The 27,182-nt window shown below is 42.4% G+C and overlaps 1 protein-coding gene across 3 annotated transcripts in view; it reads right to left on the bottom strand.

Annotated features, from left to right (window-relative positions):
- The window catches only part of LOC309338224 (utrophin-like), a gene marked incomplete at its 3' end in the record, with an annotated part of 204,287 nt that overhangs the window by 138,821 nt on the left and 38,284 nt on the right, over positions 1-27,182 (bottom strand). The window lies entirely within an intron of this gene.

Raw genomic sequence — 27,182 nt, 5'->3', positions numbered from 1 at the left:
AGGGGAGTGGTTGTGGGCGGGAGCCCGAGCACCGCCCAGCAGGGGGCATTTGCCCCCTGCCTCCAGCTCACCTGGCTGGCACTCAGCCCCCCCCCCCCCGTGGCCATCCAGCCAGGTGCCACGGAGGGGGCGTGTTCAGCAGCCTTTTGCTGCAGCGCCAGCCTCTCCCTGGCCTCATTCCTCGTCGTCGTCCCGTTGCGAGTCAACAGGTCTAACCTCCTTGCTGTCTGCAGAAGCCAGGGAAGTATTTCGCAAGGCCTAGAGTGGGGGGGGGCTGTTTATTGCTATTGGAGCTAATTCCTTGTGATTAGAGTACTGGGAGAGTTTGGATCTTTGCTTGGATGTAAATTGCTTCAGTTTACTTTTCGTTGAGCTAACTTCCCTATTTCCCCCCATTTCTGGTGTTCGGTTTAATTTCAGGGTTGTTAAGCAGGGGGTTCCTAATTTTCTAAATCCAAATCTGCTGGTCTGCTGTCTTTCCCCCACTCCTAGTGCCTGGTTACACACACGCACCCATACATACATACATACATACACACACACACACACACACAGTAGCCTTTTCTGGCTAGCCCCACTTATTTCGTGTGCAAGTGCAAGCAGTCCGAATTTGCTTTCGCCACTGTGTGTGCTGGGGGAGTGTGCATCTATTTGTGATCCCCTGCGCCCCGCTGCAGCAGAGTTACTAATATTACCGCAAAACCGGCTTAACCCCTGCTTTTATTACATTACCCTCCGTTTGCCTCAGCCCACGTGGCCGCTTCCATTTATCCACAGCTACTTTTAAGCCTCCCGCCAAACAGCTGATGGGAGCGACTTAAACAGCTGTTTTGGCAGTAATTCTCCAGAGTTGCTGTAGACAGCGGGACATTTGTTGGGGCTCCCCAGGGGGTTCCCCCCCCCGAGCGGCGGCCTGCAGTGAGCGCGGCTCACGTTGCTTGGGTTTGCTGTTGCTTTCTTGCGACGAAAAACCACTGTTAAATTACAGTTCTTCAACCCCCCCCCCCATTCGCTCGTCCTGCAACAGTGATTTAAAAAACAAAACAAAACGCTTGCTTCTCCCCCTCCCCGCCATGGAGCACGGGGAGTGTTGTGGGAGCACGTGCTGGGCAGCCTGCTATCTATATTCTTGCCGTTCAGGTCGTCTAACCCAGTGTTTCCCAACCTTTTTTGGGCAAAGGCACACTTGTTTCATGAAAAAAATCTCGAGGCACACCACCATTAGAAAATGTTTAAAAAATTAACTCTGTGCCTATATTGACTATATATAAAGTAACACAAAGAAAGTACCGTATTTTTCGCCCCATAGTACCGTATTTTTCGCCCCATAGGACGCACTTTTTCCCCTCCAAAAATAAAGGGGAAATGTGTGTGCGTCCTATGGGGCGAATGCAGGCTTTCGCTGAAGCCTGGAGAGCAAGAGGCATCGGTGTGAACTGACCCCTCTTGCTCTCCAGGCTTCAGGAAGCTGTCCGCAAGCCTTGCGCGCCCGGCAGGAGCTCCCGCCCAGCGCGCAAGGCTTGGGGCGGCAGCCTGTTGCCCGAAGCACAGGGAGCCCTCCGGAGGGCTCCCCGTGCTTCGGGCGAGTGTCTGCAAGGCTTGCGCGCCCGGCAGGAGCTCCCGCTGGGCGCGCGAGGCTTGGGGCGGCAGCCTGTTGCCCGAAGCACGCGGAGCCCTCCGGAGGGTGCCCCGTGCTTCGGCGAGTGTCTGCAAGCCTTGCGCGCCCGGCAGGAGCTCCCGCTGGGCGCGCAAGGCTTGGGGCGGCAGCCTGTTGCCCGAAGCACGCGGAGCCCTCCCCCGTGCTTTCGGGCGAGTGTCTGCAAGCCTTGCGCGCCCGGCAGGAGCTCCCGCTGGGCGCGCGAGGCTTGGGGCGGCGGCACGGGGCGGCCGGCCGAAGCGAGCGGCGATGGGATTTGGGAGGGAGCTCGCTCGCCGCCCCGCGTGTGCTCGCCGCCGCCGCCGCCCCGCCTCTCGCCGCCGGACTCGCCCGCCTCCCTCCCACGGCACACCAGGCAACGTCTTGCGGAACACTAGTGTGCCGCGGAACACCGGTTGGGAAACACTGGTCTAACCCCCACCCTTGAAATTTTATGAGTCTGTCTTAGTGGTTTTATACTCTCAGTACTGAAGCTGTATTCAGCTCTTGCCTCATCTGTGGCTGAGGATAAGTGCGATTCTGTTTTTCTGCTGAAAAACATTCTGTTTTTCTGCTGAAGAAAATGGGAATTTCAAAACTCATAGTGTCAACTAATTTTGGATTCCTTTAGTATAGATTTGATGTGGACATAAAGTAATACTATATAGACTCTCCTCCCTGAAAGAGAGGGGAGTGGTTGTGGGCGGGAGCCCGAGCACCGCCCAGCAGGGGGCATTTGCCCCCTGCCTCCAGCTCACCTGGCTGGCACTCAGCCCCCCCCCCCCCCCGTGGCCATCCAGCCAGGTGCCACGGAGGGGGCGTGTTCAGCAGCCTTTTGCTGCAGCGCCAGCCTCTCCCTGGCCTCATTCCTCGTCGTCGTCCCGTTGCGAGTCAACAGGTCTAACCTCCTTGCTGTCTGCAGAAGCCAGGGAAGTATTTCGCAAGGCCTAGAGTGGGGGGGGGGGCTGTTTATTGCTATTGGAGCTAATTCCTTGTGATTAGAGTACTGGGAGAGTTTGGATCTTTGCTTGGATGTAAATTGCTTCAGTTTACTTTTCGTTGAGCTAACTTCCCTATTTCCCCCCATTTCTGGTGTTCGGTTTAATTTCAGGGTTGTTAAGCAGGGGGTTCCTAATTTTCTAAATCCAAATCTGCTGGTCTGCTGTCTTTCCCCCACTCCTAGTGCCTGGTTACACACACGCACCCATACATACATACATACATACACACACACACACACACACAGTAGCCTTTTCTGGCTAGCCCCACTTATTTCGTGTGCAAGTGCAAGCAGTCCGAATTTGCTTTCGCCACTGTGTGTGCTGGGGGAGTGTGCATCTATTTGTGATCCCCTGCGCCCCGCTGCAGCAGAGTTACTAATATTACCGCAAAACCGGCTTAACCCCTGCTTTTATTACATTACCCTCCGTTTGCCTCAGCCCACGTGGCCGCTTCCATTTATCCACAGCTACTTTTAAGCCTCCCGCCAAACAGCTGATGGGAGCGACTTAAACAGCTGTTTTGGCAGTAATTCTCCAGAGTTGCTGTAGACAGCGGGACATTTGTTGGGGCTCCCCAGGGGGTTCCCCCCCCCGAGCGGCGGCCTGCAGTGAGCGCGGCTCACGTTGCTTGGGTTTGCTGTTGCTTTCTTGCGACGAAAAACCACTGTTAAATTACAGTTCTTCAACCCCCCCCCATTCGCTCGTCCTGCAACAGTGATTTAAAAAACAAAACAAAACGCTTGCTTCTCCCCCTCCCCGCCGTGGAGCACGGGGAGTGTTGTGGGAGCACGTGCTGGGCAGCCTGCTATCTATATTCTTGCCGTTCAGGTCGTCTAACCCCCACCCTTGAAATTTTATGAGTCTGTCTTAGTGGTTTTATACTCTCAGTACTGAAGCTGTATTCAGCTCTTGCCTCATCTGTGGCTGAGGATAAGTGCGATTCTGTTTTTCTGCTGAAAAACATTCTGTTTTTCTGCTGAAGAAAATGGGAATTTCAAAACTCATAGTGTCAACTAATTTTGGATTCCTTTAGTATAGATTTGATGTGGGCATAAAGTAATACTATATATAATCCCTTACACAATGAGTTAAAAATTCTTTTGAATGGTAGCTGAACTAAAAGTGAAAAGGCAACAAACAATAGACCTCAGTATGTGAATTTTAAATGTGCACTTAGAATACTTTTTATAATAAAATTTTAAAATGCTTGTTTTTAATGAACTAAATAAACGAAGGCTTGGAACAAAAAGTCAGTTGACATTGGTTGAACCTAGATGCAAATAGGCCTAATTGTGTCCTCTTGAATATACAGGATTGATTTCTCTTCCTGCTGCTGTTATACCTCTAGTCTAGAACCTCCCATTGTGATAGTTCCATTTCACTTCAGCACACACTTTGCAAAGGGAGTGATCACCTCTTCTGCAAGCTCAAAGGGATAGCAGTTCTGCTAACACTATTTGCTTTAACTAAGCCAAAAACTACTACAGTGTTATTATTTTTTTTACCAGCAGGCTCAGTCTTCTGATGACAGCAATGATGGAACTGTAGATGGAAGCACAACTTCTAGAACACAAGAGTCAGAAAACAACGATCCTCCAAGAGATTGGTGAATACAAAAATAAATACATAAAATCGCGTCATCCCCTTTTCTTCTTTATTCTGAGGTAATTCACAAAAGAGAGACAGGCACTCAACCCTGCTAGAACCTCCACATGGATTGAAACAGGTTTCCACATCCAGTATTCCTTACTGGATGAGGAACTATGTACAGTGGTGCCTCAGGTTACAAATGCTTTGGGTTACAAACACTTCTGGTTACAAACTCCGCTAACCTGGAAGTAGTACTTTGGGTTGAGAACTTTGCCCCAGGATGACAACGGAAATCACGCAGCGGCAGCGGAAAGCCCCATTAGCGAAAGGGCGCCTCAGGTTAAGAACGGTTTCGGGTTAAGAACAGACCTCTGGAACGAATTAAGTTCATAACCTGAGGTACCACTGTATATCCCTCATTTGTGCCGCTGCACACATTGTTCTCCTCTCCAATCCAACAGCCTGGGCTCTGCACATGCAGTCCTTTATAGAAAGCTAAAATTCCAGGTAAATAAATAAAGGTACTGGCTGCATTCAACTATTCCTGCCTCCCCTTCTCCAAACCAGTTTTATTGAATCAAGGCAATCTTCCTACAATGCCTGCTACTTCTGAGAAAATAATACTTAGGAGTTGCCACAGTTACCATTATGGTCATGCACTTAATTCTGCTGATTAGAATTGGGGAGTATACCTAGAAATAAGCAGCTGCAGTATTTTGCCCCTTTCAAAGATACAAACTGCCAATGTTTTTCCTACAGGATAAGTAAACTTGGCTGCTGCTACTGTGTCATTAATCCTGCCAGGTCCCTGCAGACTGAATGAGCATAAGCTGGCCATGCCATTTTAAAATTCTTTTTAACTTTCTGTGGTATGGCTGCACTTGAGGAGCCAGTCACTTCAATGATTATCTGTATTTTACTTTTATTTTTTAACGGTTTATGCTTTACATGGCCCTGATATTTTATTATGCAGTGGTACAGAAATCCTTTTGTAAACAAACAAACAAACAAACAAACAAACAAACAAATAAATAAATAAAGGAAAGAGAACAGCACTCTGTATGCACTCAAATGAAGTTTGAATTCATTCCTGACGGCTAGTAAAAAATACTAAGTCCAGTCACAATTTGTGTATTCCCTAGCAATTTACCCTTCCATAACCATTCTGCATGAAACCTTTGCATCTTCTACTACTTCGGTTGCTAAAGATTGCCACTGTCATACTATGCATTACTCATACCAAAACTTAGCATTATCCACCAAGATCCCAGAGATGGGGGGGGGGGAGAGGGAGGGAGGGAGAGAGGGAGGGAGGGAGGGAGGGGGAGGAGGAGGAGGCCTTCCAGCAGTCTCATTTTATTTTATTTTGGGTTCTTTTGAACCCTACTAAAAAAAATGGGGAAAGCACCCCTTCTAGAAAGATACTGGCTGATACATCTCTACAGACTGCAGACTACACCCAAAAACAAAATAATAAACATGTATTTGAGGTAAGGAAACATTGGCAAGGAAGCTTAAGTAACAAAAGAAAAGACATCTGTTCCTGAGGTTCATTCACGGGGCAGTACAGCTTGGAACAGAGTGGCATGGATCAGCCTCTGGAAGCACTGAAGAAAACTGAACTACAGTGGCATCAAGCAATCTCCAGGGCAGAATGTAGAACCTGTGGAGCAGTTTCCTGAGCAGAAGATGAAACCTCCTGGGAAGACTACTGAGCCAACTGGGGGTACTTTGTACACCCACTTATAGGAAAATCACCGAATGTTCAAGGTCTTTTTTAGCTTTTTACAAAGGATCTGAGCTTGTACCTGAATGACATTTCACAACAAAAGACATGGGTGGAGAATTTCTAGAACATCTTGAGTTGTGCTAATTAACTGTCATGCTGCAGGGCGAAAGCCCAGCCGGAGACAACCCCTCTTGCCCATTCAGTCTATTTCTAGCAAAGTGCTCTTGCCTTTGCTGAAAGAGGTGATATTCTAAGTTCTCAGGAAATGCAAAAAAGGGATACTCTTGACCTAATTAACACAGTCGATTAGCAGCGTGCCTTCATCTCTCTGAAAGGAGATACGCTTGGACTTCTCAAGAAATGCAAAGGGATGCTTTATTTAATTAAGGTGGGGCTTGTTTGGTAGTTGATACTCATTTATTCCTGATGAGGAATTAATGGCTGAATTAGGGCAATCACTTGCATTAGGTATGGTCCTGGATTCTGCAAATAACTGGGGCAAGGTACAGCCTCCTGCTTGTGACTGCCATATGCTGGGATTGTTGCCGATTCCCTTTCCACTATAATTATACTTTCACTGCTCACAGCACAGATAAATTTACATGGATTGGGGGAACCTGCAGGGTTCCAACTGAACCCAGCTTTTCTGCAGTGAGTGGGTGAAGCCTCTTAGAGTTTTCAACATAAATGGCAGCACTGCTAGACTTGGTCACACACAAAAATTTTATGATAAACCAATGAACTCTATGGAAACTGTTCTAAATCAGGTTCCAGTAGATTTTCCATGAGGAAGGCGAGCGCATGGAACAATCCAGAAATGCATCTGTTTGCCTTTACATAAATCAGATCTGTGTTGTGCAATAAAAGAAGAAAATTAAACAGACAAAAAATGACAACATTCAGTGACTAATTGTATTGTGTTTCCTTTTTGAGCTTTGCTTTTTATCAGCCTGACTGGCTTGTTTGAGTATTTTGAAGGGGAAAACCCTCTCTTACAGAAATTATGGTAAGCTTCTAAATCATATGCAGAAATGTAATAACAGACAGAAAGTGTCATATTATTACTAAACATATCACTTTGAATGATGTTGCTAAGATGTAATTTGCTCTTGTTTAGAACACATTTTTTTAAAAAAACAAAACACTAATGTGAATGACTTGATGAATTTACCAGAATATTTAACAGATGTCCCAAGCTCACATTTGAATAATTTTTCCAGTATGTTTGTGCAAAAGAAAAAGAACATTCCCTTTTGGGCACCCATATTCAGCATATTGTAGCAAATTCACATGTCGGACCAGAAATTTCCACTGTCTAATCTAAACTGACAAAACATCTATTTATTTCCTGCAGCATTTCATGTATACCAAAGGGTAGCATCTGTTTATGAAAGTCTTGTACGTCTGCTAACGTAACGGTACAATCTATTCTTTTTCCTGCTGCCACAGGTCATAAAATTCACTAAAAACAAGCAGGAAAAAACTTTAAAAGGTGAGTGGTGATGATGATGTCACTAGTCCCAAGGGTTTGTGCTTAAAGAGCTTTACTTTCCTACTAACGCCCCAAATTTCATGGGGCTTCTGTATGTTGACGTCTGCATAGACCCTGGCTCGACTTGGCCCCAGCCCCATCATGCTATACACAATGTATGCAGGGTTTCAGAACCTTATGGGCTCCAATCACAAGATCCTTATCAGGACAGTTGAGCAGGCTACCCAACTGTCAATCACATCATGTCAGTCATCATGATCTCACGTGTCAAACACACAGCTTTGCAAGCCTCTCCTACCCCTTTAAATCCCCAGTCTGGGATGTTTAAAAGAGTCCTGCATGAACAACCTTTCCAAAGGCAGTTACTTATTTTATGTTTTTTTATATGTTGTAATTTTATGCTATGAACCACCCTGAGATCTACAAATGAATGGCGGTACACTGTACTAACAACAGCAACAATAACAGCAGCAACAGCAACAACAATAATAAGAATTCCTCTCAGGAGCAGAATATCCGGAAAAAGAAGATCAGCTGCGTGCAGGCATTTTAAAGGAAAAGTACTCTTTGAAGAGGAGAGCTAGGAAGAAGCTAGTATTTTACAAGCACCATTAAGCTCAAGAGAAGCTTGTTTCACAGCAGATCTGCTTAAAAAGTGGAGGGGAAAGAAACTGTTTTTGCAGATCCGCTGTGAAAGAGGCTTCCCTTGAGTGCAGTGATGCTTGTAAAATACCATGGGGAGGGAGCAGTCATGTTGCGAGTCCTGAACAGAAGACTAACAAGATGGTTCTTTCTTGCCTGGCTGCCAGGGGTGGGGGGAGGGTTAGGGAGGGAAGATGCTGAAATGTTGCAATCCTTGCCATGCTTTCACAGAAGACCTGCAAAAAGCAGAGGGAAAATCCAGGTGCAAGACTAGCTGCACAAAGGAGGCAGGGAGCTTCCGGACAGCCCTTGCTGTGCATGTTTGAACTGAACAGGATTTAACCCTGGCTCATCAGCTGCGATGAAATCCTGCAGCCATGGCTGTGCAGGCACAGAGCCAATGCAGATTTTAACCCTGTCCTCCACCCAGTGATGTCAACTGATGAGCTGGTGGGTGTTTGGGGGGAAATGGACTCACAAGCCAACAGGACCCCCTAGTGGACCAAAATTGGTCCATGACCTGGAGGTTCCCCACCCTAATGCCTAGTGTATTTCCTATATTTTAAATATCATTTTAATTATCTACACCAGAGGTTCCCAACTGGGGGTCCACGTAACTCAGCCAGGGGGTCTATAGAACCGTTCACATAGCAAAAAGAGATACCTACCATAGATACCATATTTTTTGCTCTATAAGACTCACTTTTTCCCTCCTAAAAAGTAAGGGGAAATGTGTGTGCATCTTATGGAGTGAATGCAGGCTGCACAGCTATCCCAGAAGTCAGAACAGCAAGAGGAATTGTTGCTTTCACTGTGCAGCGATCCCTCTTGCTATTCTGCCTTCTGAGATTCAGAATATTTTTTTCTTGTTTTCCTCCTCCAAAAACTAGGTGTGTCTTGTGGTCTGGTGCGTCTTATAGAGCGAAAAATACCGTAGATCAAAATTTTCAAAAGTAGGGGGTCCATGGCTTGGCTTTTGAAAAACAGGGGGCCTAATTGCAAACCACTGATCTACACATTGAGGTTTCCTTGTAGGATACTCTGCACATATCTCTTAAAAGTACCCAATCTTTTTATTGTTTATAGTTCTGCTACCACTACTGATTTCCATTTAATACATTTATTCACCTTTTACCATTCACACACATGGTAACTGCCTTGGGATAAGCAGAGCAATATACCAGTGCTGAAGATCCCTTCTGGTGGGGGACAAGTCATGTTCCTTCTGTGGTCGTTTGTCCACCTTTGGTCCCCACCCTGCACTCAGCTTTCCTTTCCTTTGCTCTGCTTTCCTTTGGGCCACATCAACAAGGGTGAGAGGGGTTTTTTTGTCATCTGGGCAACCCAGGACCCCCATACATACAGCCCAGGCTTGCACCCCAGGGAGGTCACTCTGGTGCTGCTAATGCAGCCATTTGACTTCACCCCTGGAGGCGCACTCCATTGTTTTGAGAGAAATGGATGCCAATAAACTGACTGAAAGGGAAATAAGTTGACAGAAAACTTCTTAAACCTACAGTAATGTCATAAAGTAACAATAACATCAGGGCAGAATGACAGCTTATAGAAAAATAGTAGATCAAGTATTATATCATACCTGCGTCGGAATATTTCCCTTCTAGCTAGAACCCTTATTTAGTCAAAGACCTTGTTTCTACAGGAATTCTGAATCTTATTTGCCTGAAATTATGAATCAGTAGGTTTGAATGGAATATTCATTAAAGCAGTGTTTCCCAACCTTGGGCCTCCAGCTGTTTTTGAACTACAATTCCAATCATCCCTGACCACTGGTCTTGCTAGCTAGGGATGATGGGAGTTGTAGTCCAAAAACAGCTGGAGGCCCAAGGTTGGTAAACACTGCATTAAAGGACCAATCAAAAACTGAGCATTCTGGATACTCCAGTCTCATATATAAAGGGGGTTTCAAATGTTTTTCTTGAAACTCCACAAGTTACATATTCACTTCCTTAACAGTTTTAACTGCCACTTAACAGGCTGATGAGCTGAACCCATTTATTTTGTATCTCCTTCTGGCTCAAGCCAGAAGTAACAGGTAGTGGTTATTTGTCCTCCTCCTCCCTTTCACATTTAACTTTTCATACCAAGCACTCTTTACACCATCAACAGTTTTCCTTCATTTAAACTTTACCTTCTCAAAATTATAGTTTCTTCACAGGATACATGTTTCCAGCCCCAGTCCCAAATATGGTAAAGAAGTTCAAATATCTAATTTCTTATGAACAGGATTTTTAGCTGACATTTTAAGGAATCAGGGTTATTTGATGGCTAAAGGAAGAAGAGGTGGTATTGTGAATAAAAATGTTCAAGCCTACAAATTCTTAACATTATATGGAAAGAAATGGATATAAATAGAAATGATCCCGTTTCAGGCCCTCATTGAAATATGGTTCCTTGCTACACTTTTAATTTAATAAACCAGCACATATCTGTGAATATTGCTTATCCTTCACATTTCAGAATGAAAGAGAAATGTTCTTGCTAGTTGAACAACAAGACTCAATGATTACCTGTTATGAAATCACAATGCTCACACCTGTCAACACATGTCAAGAAACAATATCAAGTACTCAACACTACTGTTGTGTCTGTCAGATTTTTGGCAAGCTTAACTATGTTTACGTGACTCCCTGAAGAGAAAGGAAGCTTGATTTTTCAACAGCAAGTAAAATTTGAGTGGCTTAGAGTACTACATAGCATAGTACATCCATAGATGTTTATATCCTACCCTTCTGTTCCAACAGCCCCTCTCAGGGTGGTCTAAAATGTCCAAAATTACAATTTCATAAAAACAACAAAATAAATCAAGGGTGAGGGGCCTCTTCTACCCCAAGGGCCACATTTCTTCAAGGGCACCCTCTTGTGGGCCACATGTCACTGGTGGCTGGGGCCAGAGGGAAAAGTGGGCACAGCACCACAACTGATGCAATTCTTACCCTTTATATTCCATTCTAAAGTCAGAATTCTAAACAGTCGGTCAAAAGCATTTGAAGAGGGTGTATAGCCACTGATGGACATGGTCTGGGAAGGCGTAACCTGGACAGAGTCCCAAGGACCAGACTAAGAGACTTGGAGGGTTGTATTCTGCCCCTGGGCCAGAGGTTTCTCACCCTCAATAGAAAATGAACCAGGAGACAAGATGGACAGCTAAGTGTGCTCCCCTTGCTCACACTCTCTAGAAATACAGAAGGCCCTCTGGACATTTGAAAACACAGTGCCAAAAATCTAAATAATGTTCAAGCAAATAAAGCCTTTGTTTAAAGGAGATGAATTTGTTTCTAAAATTGTAATGGGGGGGCGGGAATAGACACACTGAGATGGCATGGAGAGAGCGAGAGAGCGAGCGAGAGAGAGTCCCAGCTCAGCACAGTCCTGAGATGAGGGCAGTTCTCCACCCTAACTGCACTAACATTCTTCTTGATAGACCACAAATCCTGACCCATTAATTATAGGCTCATTTTTGAGAACAGAGGTGTGAAAAGCTCAGGAGAGGTTCTTTGGAAAGGTTCTTTGCAATTACACAAGGCCAGACATTCATTAAACGATAATGCATTAATCTGTTCACTTAACTACTAATGAAATAAGAAGCAGCCTCTTTCACTAGTTTCTTAATTAAAACGGGTACGTTTCCAATTGTAATTACCTGCAAGTTCCTGTTCACAAGTGTCTACTGATACGACTCTTTCACTGTTTCACCATTTTGTTACCAGCATGGATTGAACATGGATTTATTAAAGCAATTGCCCTGACATCTGACTCTTTTTGTTCTCCAAGAAAACTTCATTTTCAATAGACATCTTTGTCTTTGTTTTCTAAAACGTATAATTGCTCGGGGCCTCCTGGACTAAGTGTACATTCAAGAGTAGTCCTACTGGCTGACATTGTATTTACATCTGCCCAATCCTGCCTTCCTGCCTTAAGCTCCGGCTGTTTTCTATTCCTGGGAACATTCCGCTATCTAGATCAAAGCTCCCTACTTTCAACCAAGTTCCTGTTAATTTGGCTAAGGTACTAGCTTTTTAAGTCAATTCTACAAGACTCATAGTGGCCTGAGACACACTTCTGTGAGTTCTGTTGGTTTATTTGAATATATGACAAGGATGCAGAAGGAAACGTTTCATATTCAAAATCAGATATTACTCCCACTAACAACAGTCTGCTCCTAAGTACCATGCAATGTGGCAGCCCCATCTACCATTGTTTCCTCCTCTGGTGGTCCATTTGGGGGCACTGTAGATGTGGGCTCTGAAGTCCAGTTATAACAGGACCAGGACAGGCTCAGGGCAGGCTAGTAATTTAAACATTTTCCTAAATTAGTAACTTCTGTTGGCTTATTTACAAGACTGCACTAAATGGTTGGGAATCTTTAGGCAGTCACTTGATAGATGAACTACAATTAACTGCTATTTTTCTGCTTTATTTGACTTTATTTTCTTTAACAATAAGTGACTGGCCACTGCCTAATGCTGCTGGGAAGGGCCTGAGCTATGCTATGGACAAATGTAAGGAAAATTGGAATTTCAAAAATGATGAAAACCTAAAATATACTGGAGAGCTACAACAGTACTCTTGGAGTCAGAAGCAAAGAGAAAAGAATGAGTAAAATTTCATTGCAACAAACAAAACCCTATTTTTTTTCTTTAACCATCTAGATGATGTGTCAGCCATCATAAAACACTGCATTGCAAATAGCTATAAAATCAAATTATTGTGTTGGGTACACCATAAAAATGAATCATCAGAAATATGTAGACAAAATGCATTCCCAATGTTGTGTGCCTTTATTATTACTCTGATCATTATAGGGTTTTTTTGTTATACAGTTTGGTTGAAAACAATGAATTTTGTCACATCGTAACCCCACTGCCAAAGGAACAGTAGAAGGTAATAATATGTAAGCATTTATAGTACAACGATGCAAGTTTAAGGCAGACTATAAAGGCTGCTCATCATGAACTAAAATTGGATTGTGTAATTGCCACAACCAACAAAGATGATCTCTTAAGGGGGCAATTTGTGATCCGCAACTCTAGACAAATCTTTAAAATATATACAATGCTGGAACACCGTTTGCATAAAAATACTGCATTTGACTGTCTTTAACTTATAGCATTTGACTGTCTTTAACTTATAGCACTTTGAAAAATTCAACTCAGGACAGGAGAAACATAAAAGAAAAATACATGCTTTACAGCTAGCCTTATAGCCAATTGCTATGCTAAGCCAGGGTTGGGTTGGGATCCGCAGGCCATATATGAACAGGTGGGCTGGGCCTATAGAGAGACCTCACAGGCACACCCAGAGCAAGTAGGATTGCTCTCCCATCACATCAGCTGATACAGAAGAGGGGGGGGAGAGAATCCTGTTTAGTGCAGAGTTTGGGTGCATGACAAGGAGCTCTCTCTCACACACGCGCACACACACAAGCTGCACAGCCAATGCAGGATTAAACCTTCTTCTCTCTACCCATTAGGTGACATTAGCTAATGGTTTGTGGAAAATGGCTTCATGGGCCAAACTGGACTCCCTAGTGGGCCAGGAGGCCAGAGGTTCTGAACCCCCATTTATGTGTCTTGCACAGATATACTACTGGAGAAAGAGGGGATAAACGTTATTTCACTGATATGTAAAACCTTGCTGAAATAGCTCCACTGTCAACTGTATTAGCAGCACAAACTAAGTCTATTTAGTAATTCAGATAAATCGCTGAATAATTTCAGGTGTCATACCGAGGGAGAAGATCATGTCAAACTAAAAAGAGATAACAGGTTTGTAAGGATCTTTTCTCTATTTTTCCTTTCTCATGCCAGGACTACCAACTAGTGGTTTTTATCATTTCAGTTCCATAGGGATACAACTTACACTTCATCATTTATACCACCAGCACCACCCTCCACCAAACTATGTGGAGCTATCTAGGTGCTGTGTAATAATTGATAAAACAAAGCCAGCAATTGGGACAAATATCCCATTCATCCAATAGGTCATGTCGGGGACCAATGTCAAAACTCCTATGCGTAAAATGCAACAAGCGCCCTCTACCTGCAATTTCAAGAAACAACTGAAGATATTTTTACCTTAAAGACCAACTAAGTTAGTTCTAGGTATGAGCTTTCGTGTGCATGCACACTTCTTCAGATACAAGTGTGCATGCACACGAAAGCTCATACCTAGAACTAACTTAGTTGGTCTTTAAGGTGCTACTGGAAGGAATTTTTTGTTTTGACTATGGCAGACCAACACGGCTACCTATCTGTAACTGAAGATATTTTTGTTCTTACAAGCTTTCACAGCTGGTTGAATAGATCTCTCTCAGGGGAGACCCTTTTATTGTTTTTCAATTCACTGGCTGTTATTTCCTGCATTGTTTTTAACTTTTTTTTGTTTTTTTGTTTGTTTTTGTTTTGTTATATTCTGTTCATTGCCTTCAGACATATGTGTGGAAGCCAATTACTTACTTAATAATAGGTCTTAACACCCAAAGCATATTTTGTGATCTCTCTTCCTCTCTCAGTTGTTTCACCAAATAATATCTAAGTAGGCCTCTCTATGTACACACTGAGGATAAAAAAGCAGAGAAGATCAGCATGTTGGAAAGCAGCTCCTTACAGTTTAAGCCTGCAATATGTGCAGACAAGAAGTGATGAGTAAGTGCATGGGGGCGGGGAGCTAGAATGTCATCCACTTCACCTAGATAACCACAGCCTCTAATAAGAGTTGTGACTGTGCACATGCTATGGGGGAATAGTCTCAACCACAGAGGACTTTGCATAGGTGCTAGCATGAACTCCTGATGTGATAATGCTCACCTTCCTTTGGCCAATCCAATGAGCTGCCAAGTAGGATGGCTCTGCCCACATCCAAAGAGCTCTTGGGATATAAGGCTACCTTCTCTGGGCTCCTGCTTCATAGCTGTTCCCTGAAGGTATAGAGGAGTAGGAGTCTTTGGACAACAACTGCAGACTGAACCTTCTCTCCCCTCTCAGAAGCAGCCTTCTTTTGATACCAATTTTTGAGGGGTAGAGTGGGATAGTACCACAGAAAGCCAGTTCTCAATCACTTATTAGAAACGATGACCCTTTCCAACCAGATGCCACCGTAAGTTTTGGACAGCTCCCATTATCCCCAGACATCACAGCCGTGTTGGCTGATTTTGATGGGATTTGTAGTCCAAAACACCTGGATGGTACCAGGTTGGGGAAAGCTACCCTGCACTGATGAGAAAATACTTAACAAACTCTTGTTGGCCTTCCTCTGCATTTACATAAGAAGGCCTCCATTTACAAAGGACTGTCATTGCCTGCCAGCCCTAATGCCAGATTTTGGAAAAGTAACAGAAGTGGAAGCATTATAACAAGATAAATTAAGAACAACTAAATTACTTAGCAACTAAGGCAGAACACCAACAAATAAATCAAAATAAATTGTACAAGGGTACAGTGAGCAATTATACTTTCCTAAAGAATAGAAGCTTTCAAAGAGATTATTTAGGTTCATGATATTCTCCTAGCAAAATGTAGCCACCAAATAGTGTCCTTGCCACTGACGGATGCATTCAATTATTTTAACATCAAATTTGAAGATGTTGTGTTGGGCAACTTAGGCACTTAAGGCATAATGCAGTGCATTCTCTGCCTACAAAACAATTAATTCTGCTGCCTCTTGTTCTCAACCAACACTTCCACTTCCACAGTCTGTTGTAATGCAGGTGGCACAAATGAATTTCAATTATATTTGTGTTTTGTTGTTCAGAAAGTCCATTTGGACTCTGTCCTACTGACACACTAAGCTAAATATCCATACATATTAGCAAAAGGAAATGTTCCACAAAAGAACAGCAATGTCATTACTCTTTGTTAAGAGATAATATAGAGAGTAAGTGTTAATTTTGTGAACCAGGTAGACTCTGTTTAACAAACGATCATGTGTTTAAAAAACAAAATTATAAATATAACATTGAAGCCCAATGGGCTGTATACCACATTGTTTTACAGCTGCTCTTTGATATTTATCATCACAGAACACAGTAAATGAAAATTTTCCTCCCAGTTCTGTTAAGCATTAGTTTAGACTTAAATTATGTGAGATAATGTGAAACATGCTAAGTGTAATCAGCTAAAAAGTAACATAATCACAGGGAAAATTACTTCAACATTAGCAGGAGCAAGAAAGTCCATAATGGTGTTAAATCCTGCTAAACCAGTTATCAACAGTGCAACAAAACACTTCTTTCAATCAGAGAATTCAAACTTGCCTTTTTTTTTTTCCTTAAGAGACACCAGACTCTCATTGGCCTGTACATAATACGATGAATTGAAATAGGGCATACATTTCCATATCCCTAGAGGGCACATGCTTCTCTATTTATAAAGACTGTCGCAGTGTAACAGGGATGATTTATGTCAACAAAAGTCATTTAATAATTTGAGAGTCTGCATGCAATTTCTTACTGCAGTAATTAAAAATCAAGTTGTTGGGTTATCTGGCAACTCTTTGATCCCCAAACAGCTTGAAGGACAAATCTCATTGTTATCACTACCAATACCTTTCTGTTATAGACCAAAGGTGGTCACATATGTATTGCCAAAAAAGAAGGCAAAAGAGGACACAGATTTGCATAAAATGGACATATACTTATTTATACATGTAGATGCAACTTCAGGGACAGCTACCAAAATTTAAATGGAAATATAATGCATCTCCCCACAGTATGGAAGACTTTGATCAGGTGGCTTCTGTGACTGCTTGGTCTTTTCTCCAGGTGCTAACTGCTGATGGGCCACTTCAGGGCCCCTGCTCTCCCCTTCTTGTGAGTGTTTACCTTGAAAACGGGCTTGGCTTGGATAGCCCTTCAAATGAAGGTCAGTCCTCTGACAGTCCTTCAAACAGGAAACTTACCATGTTATATATTTTTTAAAAAATAAATTTTTATTAAGATTTTTAAACACAAATGCAAATATAATAAACAATGTAACATATATCATAACATAATTTCTTAATTTCTTTGGACTCCCTCACGTCTTCCGCTCCCACTTGCATCATTGTCAATTCTTGCCCGCAATTTATCATCTTGTTTACATTCTTATATCCCATTCCTTTAGAATATAATCTAATAGCTCTCCCAAAGGTTTATGATTTTTCCTTAATCTCACTTATCATCCTAATTGCATCTAATTTAGTGGTGGTCAATTATTTATGATCTAGCCTCCATCTTAACATTCAGCCAAATTACAATGCTTTTTTAAATAAATCTTAAATTTCTTCCAATCTTCTTCAACCTTCTCTTCTCCCAGGTCTCGGATTCTGCCGGTCATCTCGGCTAGTTCCATATAGTCTATCAGTTGCATCTGCCACTCTTCCAGTGTGGGTAGATCTTGAGTTTTCCAGTACTTAGCGATGAGTATCCTTGCTGCCGTTGTTGCATACATAAAAAATGTTCGATCCTTCTTTAACACCTTCTGGTCGACAATACCCAAAAGGAATGCCTCTGGTTTCCTTACCATGTTATATAAACCTGAAGATTTCTAAGGGCCCTTTCGATTAACCCTCAAAATCTTTCAGTTACTCTTTAAGTGGGGTTATATTTGGAGATAAACCTCCAATGCCAAATGTAGGCTACTAAAACACAGGCTTCCCAAGTATCTTCAGTAAAATTAAATAAGATTGTACTAATAAATTACACAATTTTACTGCTTTGTTTAAAAAGCACAAGCCTGCATTCCTTTACTCCTTTACACGGGAGTCAGACTCACTTTATTCAGTGGGATTTACTTCTGAAGACAAGTATATTAATGCACTGGGGGGGTGCTTACTCTAGGCACAAATCTGGAACATTTTACTTGGAAATATGCATGTCTTCCATCTAAAGAAAACGAAACAGCAAAGTTTGTAAAGAATAGGTTTTTACATGCGCAACTTGAACATTTTCATTATGTAATTTACTCACACATTTCCATCATAAACAAGTGCAGACTGCCAGAGTCAATTAATGTAACTCACACTAGAGGAGAATGATAGCTGATTAATTTTTATATTCACTTTGCTTCCAGCAGACCGTCAACCAGGGCCAGCCCCTTCCATTAGGCATGGCAAGGTGGCTTGCCTCAGACAGCAGCTTTTGAATGATTCATAAGAGGTAGCTGATTCTCAGTATTTTATAGAAAAACTAGAAATCCCAGAAGAAACAGAACTTTGGGTACATACTGTGTGAATGGGCTTTATCTAGCAGAATTAGCAAGACAGCCTATCGCAGGGGTCGGCGGCCCATGGGGGTTGTTTAACCAGCCCACGAGGTGCCCCTGAACCAAGCCGCCCACTTGGCACGTCCCCGCATGCTGCGCTAAACCAGCACAGTTTCCACAGCGCCAGAAAACATGTCTGCACAGACACAAATGCCGGAAATCACAGGGACGCGTATTCACACATGCACGAGATCCAGCCCACAGATGGATCTCCACTGGAGTGAACCGGTCCAGGCGAGGTAAACCTTGCCAACCCCTAGCCTATCATGTCCTTCCACTTTGCCCATGTGACAAGCCTAAGGGCATAATTAACCCACTGTAGCCTGGCTTGCATTCTGCTAGGAAAAGAACCATTTTCAGTTTAGAGTCAGGAATGCAGTTGTCTGAGCCTCCTCACCACCGGTTTATCCTTCCTCCATCACCAAGGTGAATTTTATGGCTGATGAATAAGGTAACAAGCAGGGGCAACCTAACATTGGCAGGGAGGGCTTGAGTGAACTACACACAAAGGCAATTGTGGAACACTGTCTTGTTTCCATGCTGGTTGGGAAACTGTAATCAAATATTCCATTAGCATTCAATGTTTATAATGAGATGGAGGAGAGTGAGCCCCAAGTTAATGAAAATATTAACAAGTAACATGGGTGTTCTCTCAGCTCTCTATACATTTTGTGAATGCCACTTTTCTTGATGAATGGTAAATTAGATGCCTGCATTTTTAACAGATGGGAGCCTTTACTACTATAAAGAAACCAGGCACCGGAGTAATTGCAAAACAATCGCTTGCTGCCATACACAAGATTAGCAATCATAATAGGGCCAAAAGAGAAGCAGAAAATTTATCAACTTCAAAACAAAGTCAGACAAAGCCTAGGAGAATTGTGTGATCATTAATACTTCTGATATATAAAAGAGAGGCCCCAGCACACAATAGAAAGCTCAACTGTATAAGGTGATATTACCTGGCCATCAGATATCCCGCCCCATCCCCATCCTATCATTTCCTGGTGGCCATTGAAGCATTCCAAAGCAACCATAAACATTAATTGCTGTTCCAATCTTCCTCTTCTGGCACCCTTCACTGTCCATGTGTTAGCTCACCATGAAGGTTGCTTTGAAACCTGAGCTGCATGGTGGGTGGTCTGGTGTTGCAATTGAATCAAAGCGTTAAGGTTAAGATTTGTAAGCTCAACAAGCTAACTTGACATTCTATGAGTCACAGGGCAAGTTATTTTAAGAGGTGAAGAGGCACTAGCCTGCAAATGTACCTTTTCCTGATGCCTCTTTGAAATATAGATTTGGACCATTAAGGTATTTATTGGTAATGACAAAAAAAACCCCCAACCCAGTTCCTGGCTCTCTAACTTCTCTCTCCTAGCCTCTAGAGTCTAAAGGTAAAGGTAAAGGGACCCCTGACCATTAGGTCCAGTTGTGACCAACTCTGGGGTTGCGACGCTCATCTCGCTTTATTGGCCGAGGGAGCCAGCATACAGCTTCCGGGTCATGTGGCCAGCATGACTAAGCCACTTCTGGCGAACCAGAACAGCACACAGAATCGCTGTTTACCTTCCCGCTGGAGCAGTACCTATTTATCTACTTGCACTTTGACGTGCTTTCGAAATGCTAAGTTGGCAGGAGCAGGGACCGAGGAACGGGAGCTCACCCTGTCATGGGATTCAAACCGCCGACCTTCTGATCAGCAAGTTCTAGGCTGTGTGGTTTGACCCACAGCGCCACCCACATCCCTCTCTAGAGTCTAGACCTTGACAAAAAAACCCACCTTTTGGGAAATTGCCTTGTTCACTGGGTATTGAGATACCATCTTGGCTGTGAGTCCTGGAACACTGTGGGGCCCTTGAAGGCCTTTTTTCACCTGGCCTGGGAGAACTGGGTCCTGACTGACTCCAGCTACAAAAGCCAAGGCTGCTGAACAGACTATTAGGCAGGGATGTTGTTTGCGGAGTTTTTTTCAGGGGTTGCTGTTGGTTTTTTGTATCTTTATTTTGTATCTTCTTGTGATTTGTGTGGGAATTGTTCAGACTGGTTGTGTATTTTTTAATGTTTCATTTATTGTTTATTACTACTTTTGTTATGTTGTAGTTACAGTCAAACCTCGATTTTTGCACATTTCGGCAGCCGAATGTTTCGGAAGCCGAATGCTGAAAACCTGGAAGTGAATGCTTCCATTTTCAAATATGCCTCGGAAGTTGAATGGCTTCCGAGACACATTTCTCTTTTTTCCCATTGAACTTGTTGACAGCCCTTTGATCCCAGTTTTCAAACGCTATGGAAGTCAAATGGACTTCCGGAACGGATAACGTTTGAAAATCGAGATTCCATTGTATGCCTTTATTTCATGTTGCAACCACCTTGAGCATGGTTTGAACTGTGAAAAGGCAGCATACAAATAAAAGCATGTATGTATTGTTTTTAAACATATATTTACTTATTTTTGTACTGCTTTTACAAACTTTCGTTTATACCAACAATTGTTTGTAGATCACCTTCAAACATATGCAAAAGGCCATTCATAATTATAACAATAATAAACACCACAAAATGGCTGCTGTGGTTGGCTGTCTAGTCACAAAATGATCCTCCAAATCTCTTCCAATCAATTTCTGCTCCCTACTATGGCAATTCTTACTGGATCTGTTGGGTATTTGACATTTTTGTAGACCTCAGTGGGTAGATCATGTATGCTAAGTTTCAAGTTATTAGTCCAACAGATGTCACTACATATGCTATAAATTTTTGAGACTTCTTGGTTTTGCTCCTGTACTCCTAGAATTCAAACCCTTTAACTTCCCAGGTAATCATGTTTCTCTGCTCTCACTCATTACCTTGGTCTGAGAGTCCCTTTAGCAAGGGATAGCTTCAAATAGATAACAGTTATAGCAAGAAGTATGACACTCTTATGCAAATAAGGAGTATTGTTTTATAAAGAGCTATGTATTGACCCCTATATCAGGACACTTAAAACATCTCCAAGTGGAGGTAACAGAAATTAAGTGATCATGAATACACTTAATCATCAAGTTTCCTTAAAAATTTATACTGTTCAAACGGCAGACTGCTTCAACAGTACAAAAACACTGGCATTCCGAAAGATTCTAACAAATTGTTTTCTGAAACTTTGAGCAAGACATAAAAAGTACAACTTAAACTTGATAAACTTCACTAAGAGCAAAAGTCGTACTTTGAATCAAACGTGCATAGCATAAGTGTACAATATAACCTTGTGGTGTTCCCCCAACACTTAAACCCGGGGAGTGGCTACAAAGCAATTATGCACTGACAACAGGGCCTATTCTCTGTGTCAACAAAATCAAACAGCTCAATTTGAAATGGCAAAATGTTAATTAAAGACACAAACTGCACTGGGCTTGTGATTTTTTTTACCTCTTAAGATAACAAAAAATGTTCTTTTATTTGCACTGTGAGCAGAGAACAAAAGTTGGAATATTGTTCAAAACATACATTTCATTAGAAGCTAATTTGTATTTTTTGACTCGGGGATTAATCAAAGCTTTTTTAAAGGGGAAAAAACCATAGCTCTATAACTATTCACATTGATGATGACAATACAGTACAGCATTTCCGTCATGTTGTCATGAACCCAGCTACCACTGTGAGTCTTCAAGCTATAGGCAGCTATAGGCATGTTAGTTAATCATAGTTCCAGTCCCCGGGGACTTGCAACGTTTCCTTGAGAGCTGACTCAAGGGTAGCCTGACATTGTACTCAAAGCTGAAGATGATATTCGGCTTTGAGTACAAGACAGAAAGGGTCCTAATGGTATCTACAGGAACTGAGTTGTCCAATGGGCAATGCCTTGTTCTGTGTCTCTGTCTTGCTTCTTTCTCCTGTCCCGAAGCTTCAATCCCTGCTCCCCTGTTCTAATTCTCAGAGCTTGCTGTAATCCTGGAAAGGACTCATTACTCCTTAAATAGCTTATGAGTTACCAGAACGATGATGGCACATGATGGTTGCGAGATCCAGTGTGTTACCAATCACAAGTCAACCAAGACCTCTTCCCCAGTGGACCTCCACCCCCACTCCAACAGAGATGAAAATGCAATACTTTGGTACGAGATATATCACACATGAGCTGGTACTGATAAATAAATGGGGCATAGCCAAAATCCTACATTCCTTAGACAATTCATAGAAGGGCTGGATTGTGTCCATTTAAAAACCCCAATTATATTGTTTAAATAATTGATGCCCATATACACCACACCTACTTATTTGTCATTGAAGATGTAGCACTTACTAATTACATGTTATAAAACATCCACGTGCAATTTTATGTTTGTCTCAGTTTATACTTGCCATGAAACTTTAACAATCACAGGCTGGTTTGACAGGGATGAGTCACCTTTACAGGTCAGTTATGTTTTAATTTATAGTGGGACATTATCTGACCTATATTAACAGCTTCCTTGTTATTTTACTATTTGTTTATTTTAGAGCATTTGTAGGCTACTCCATAACATAAAGGTCGCTGGACAGCTTACAGTATGTTTGTATACATACATACATACATACATACATACAAAGGTAAAGGTACCCCTGCCCGTACGGGCCAGTCTTGCCAGACTCTAGGGTTGTGCGCTCATCTCACTCTATAGGCCGGGAGCCAGCGCTGTCCGCAGACACTTCCGGGTCACGTGGCCAGCATGACCGGTAAGCGGTCCCTATTTATCTACTTGCACCCAGGGGTGCTTTCGAACTGCTAGGTTGGCAGGCGCTGGGACTGAATGACGGGAGCGCACCCCGCCGCGGGGATTCGAACCGCCGACCATGCGATCGGCAAGTCCTAGGCACTGAGGTTTCACCCACAGCGCCACCCACGTCCCATACATACATACATACATACATACATACAAAATCCCCAAATAGTGGAGTAGAATAGCTGAAAATAATGCCAATATATTTCACTCCTAGCAGCCAATGTGCCCCTTTGGCTTCAGATAGTATATGGGTAAAAGAGTCTAAAAAGCCCAGGACACAAATTTTCACAGCCCTCTAGCAGTTATGGTGGCTCAGTTATGTATTTAGCATTAACTCTGGAAGTGTATACTTAATTCTGACCAAACTAAGCCTCCTGGCTCTATCCCTATAGAAAGAGGAAGAAGCTTAAAGAAGACCAGCTGGTGGGCAGCTTTTGGAGCAGGATATCAACTGCCTTCTGCCATGGCCTCCAGTATCCTCACTTTATATTAAATTGCTCATACAGACATTGCAGAATAATGAAGCACCAGGACAGCATTTTTTGCAACCTGATTTATTTAAAATGTAGACTGGTGGGCTTCACTTCTGGCAGGCCTATTCACCTATATAAATAACACAGGCTGTGTTCCAAAAGGCTGGAATCTTAGTGTAATAGTTCTGATATTTTAAGAAAGGTAATGGGCAAGACCCTGGGAATTACAGACTAATTAGACTGATTGATATCCCAGCTAAAATTTATGCTAAGTATCATCTGCAAAAAATTAGAGGACTGGGCAGAAGAAAATGCCTTCCTAGCCAACCAAAAGGCAGGTGTTAAGAAAGGAATATATACTACACATAATTGTTATGCTGAAAGCACCATAACATAGGCAACAGAGAAGACTTCCTGAAGAGAGCACCCAACAGCTGAACAAAATCCCTCTCTTGAGCAGCTACACCCCATACCTCATTTGATGGAGGCATTTGGAGAAGCACCTCTGCAGATAAATTTATGGTCTGGGTAGCCTTTGGGGTGCAACAGAGGCCTTTGTCTGAACTGACACAAATATCCAGTAAATGGACATAGCTGTAATGGAACACAAAGTGGTTTGTGACAATTTCACATTCTAGGGAGGCAAGCAGGGCCGGGCTATTAGCCAAACAACAAGCCATACAATCTCCCAGACAGACCCACGCATCCCTGACCTCACTACTGCCCTGCCTCATCTACTTGCGCTGCAAAGACATCACTGTCGAAAGAGTGGCTCCACGGCTCCACCCAGATTGCAGCTGCTACCAGACATGCTGTTTTACAAAATTTCAATTGCTGGGGTGGTCAAAATATGTTTAAGGGGCTTAAAGCAGTCAGTTCCAGTCAGAGCAACAGTTACATAATATTGAACTGTGTTAGCAGTTATGTGTAAACTTTCTACACATGGTGCGTGGCAATGGTGTTTGTTAGCACCATAACACCATCAACCATTCAGTCTACTGTAAGAACAGTTGTCAACAAAGAGCAGCTCATTCAATCAAGCCTTTAAAATAGAAGACAGCATGAAAGGACTTGGAAACAGCTCACCTTGCACCCATGGGAAGTAATAAAGAATGAACAGGGATACAAAAGCCAACTGCAGTCATGAAAATCACTTATTGCCAAAATGGTTGTATCAACTTTATTATAGCTATTCGAAAAGGAAAAGTGCCAAAGCATAAAAACCTTGGTCTTATATTAATGTCTTTTTGCAGCTGCTGCAAACAGGTGATATTTGCCAAATAAGCCATTTGCACAGCCAGAAAGTTCCAAATACACATAACTTAAAACACTTTTAATTGACGGCTACTTTGCAATTCATTGTGGTCACGAAAACACAGTACACTGCTAAAGAATGAATAAATTATTGGACATCAGTTGGGACTAACATGTTGGATGTTACACACAGCAAGATTTTTCTAAGGTGCTTGATTAATTTTACTAGGAAAGCTTTGTCTTGAAGGCAGAAATGAAAAAGGTAGATTTTCTAAATTTTACATTACATCTTGAATATAATTTTTTCATGCTGCCATGAAGTTCCTCAGGCAAGAACTAAAAAAGATACAGATAATTTTTTTTAGAATATTTACGTGTATATTTGAGGACACAGAAAGATTATGCAGCAAATATTTTTGCACTACCAGGAGAAAAAAATGTTAAGTGATGAAGAGATAGAATACAGAGAGCAGCAGTTATACTCATGCAGCAATAGGTTCAATAACTTTCAAATAAACGAGTGACCCAACAACTGCTGTCCAGCATTGGCAAATAGAGAACTGCACTGTTTATTCTTTGATCCTGTTGGGAACTCATCGTTTTCAGAAATCAATATAATTAGAATATTCATTTGAAAGCTTAGATTTCTTTTAATTTAGTTTTCCACCAAGTTAGGTAAACATTGCTCAAATAATTGTGTTAATATACAGAAGCAATACTAAACTGTTCTGTACTAATACTGTTCTTATTACTGTGAAAAAACCTACTTGGCCTCTGTCTTCACCCAAGAGGAAAAAAGAAACAGAGGAGACATGATAGCCATTTTCATATATCTGAAGGGCAGTCACGTGGGAAATGGAGTAAGCTTGTTTCCTCCTGCTCTAGAAGGTAGGATCCAAACCAATGCCTTAAGTTACTAGAAAGGAGATTCCAACTACCGGTAAACATCAGGAATAACTTTCTGAAAGTAGGAGCAGTTCGCCAGTGAAACCGATTCCTTTCCTTGGAGGTTTTTAAGCAGAGGTTGTAGGGCCATCTATGATGTATAATCTAGTTAAGATTGCTGCATTGCAGGGGATTGGACGATGACCCTCAGGGTCCCTTCCAACTCTACAATTCTATGAAATAAAAGTTGAAAAACCATTTAGTATTCATACTGGACCATAAAATGTAAAGACTCCAGACCATCTATACAATCTCATGTAACAAGATGCTTAGAGACTTGAAGTGTGAGAAGGGAATGAATTAGATGTTTCACAGTTGAATGCAAAATGCAATGTAGATGTGTACATGTATGCGCTATTCCTTGTCCAGTATGGAAATGTGCACATGGCGGCTGCTTGTGTTCACATATATACCCTGCTACGTAGGCAGGAATGAAATAATTTGTTTCCAGTGTGATAAAATTGTCTCCTGTTCTAGTCCGCCTTTCATTTACTCTTTGAGACAACAACTACATTTTATTTCAAGATTCCTTTGACTCATTAGTTTCCAATGCAGGTCACTGGTCACTTATGTTACTTCAAGCTCAACCACTCTAGTCATCATTCCTTATGTACCTTCACATATACGCCAATGCCAGGTTTTAGTGGGTTCTTGGGGAAGATGCTTTTTATGGGTACCACCTCCTCCACACTAGCTGTCACTACCGCTGATTCATTTGCCTTCTTCCTTTGCGTCCAATTTGTACAACCACCCAGAAGACAGCATGTCAAGTGGTGAATGCTGCACTGTCTTCTAAATCTTGCCACTGCTTGTCTGCTCCGAGACAGTAGGTGAACAGGCAATGATAGGGGGCTGCAGGGTTCATCAGTGGTCCTCCTGCTATGGTAGGGACCCAGCAATGCCTACTCCTATTGGCCCTGGTTCTCACAGAAGTTTAAAATTGGATGCAAGAGTGGAGGCTAATAAGCTTACCCCCTGTCCTAACCTATTTTCCTATCCTGACACTTAATTGATAGTACCGTTTGTAACTTTTTGACAATATTTCAATTACACCTAATTATACTACTGTATAATAAGGTATTGATTTACACGGCCAATGCCATCACTTTTCAGCAGCTCTTCAGTAGTTTGTCTGCATTGATTATTGAGCAAACACCCATCCCATAACCTTTCATTCTTTCTGCGTGATCTTTCTTCCTACCAAGCCACTGCTGCAGGGTACTGAAAGAACTTACTATAAAAGTAATTATCCACATGTAGCTGCATTTTCAAGCCTTTTCACCTGTCTGAAAAGTTCTTCTTCACTTTCTTCTATCGGGAATTTAACAGCAATTGGTGACATACCTTGATTAGGGAAAGTACACTGAACTGTATCAACAACCTTATAAGCAGAGATCATGTCCACCAGACAAAGCTGTAAACTAA

The sequence above is a fragment of the Podarcis erhardii genome, assembly GCF_964252035.2.
Source record: "Podarcis erhardii genome assembly, chromosome: 3".
Classification (NCBI taxonomy): domain Eukaryota; kingdom Metazoa; phylum Chordata; class Lepidosauria; order Squamata; family Lacertidae; genus Podarcis; species Podarcis erhardii.
Note: the sequence above shows the minus strand (reverse complement) of the source record. Positions and strands in the feature narration are given on the sequence as shown.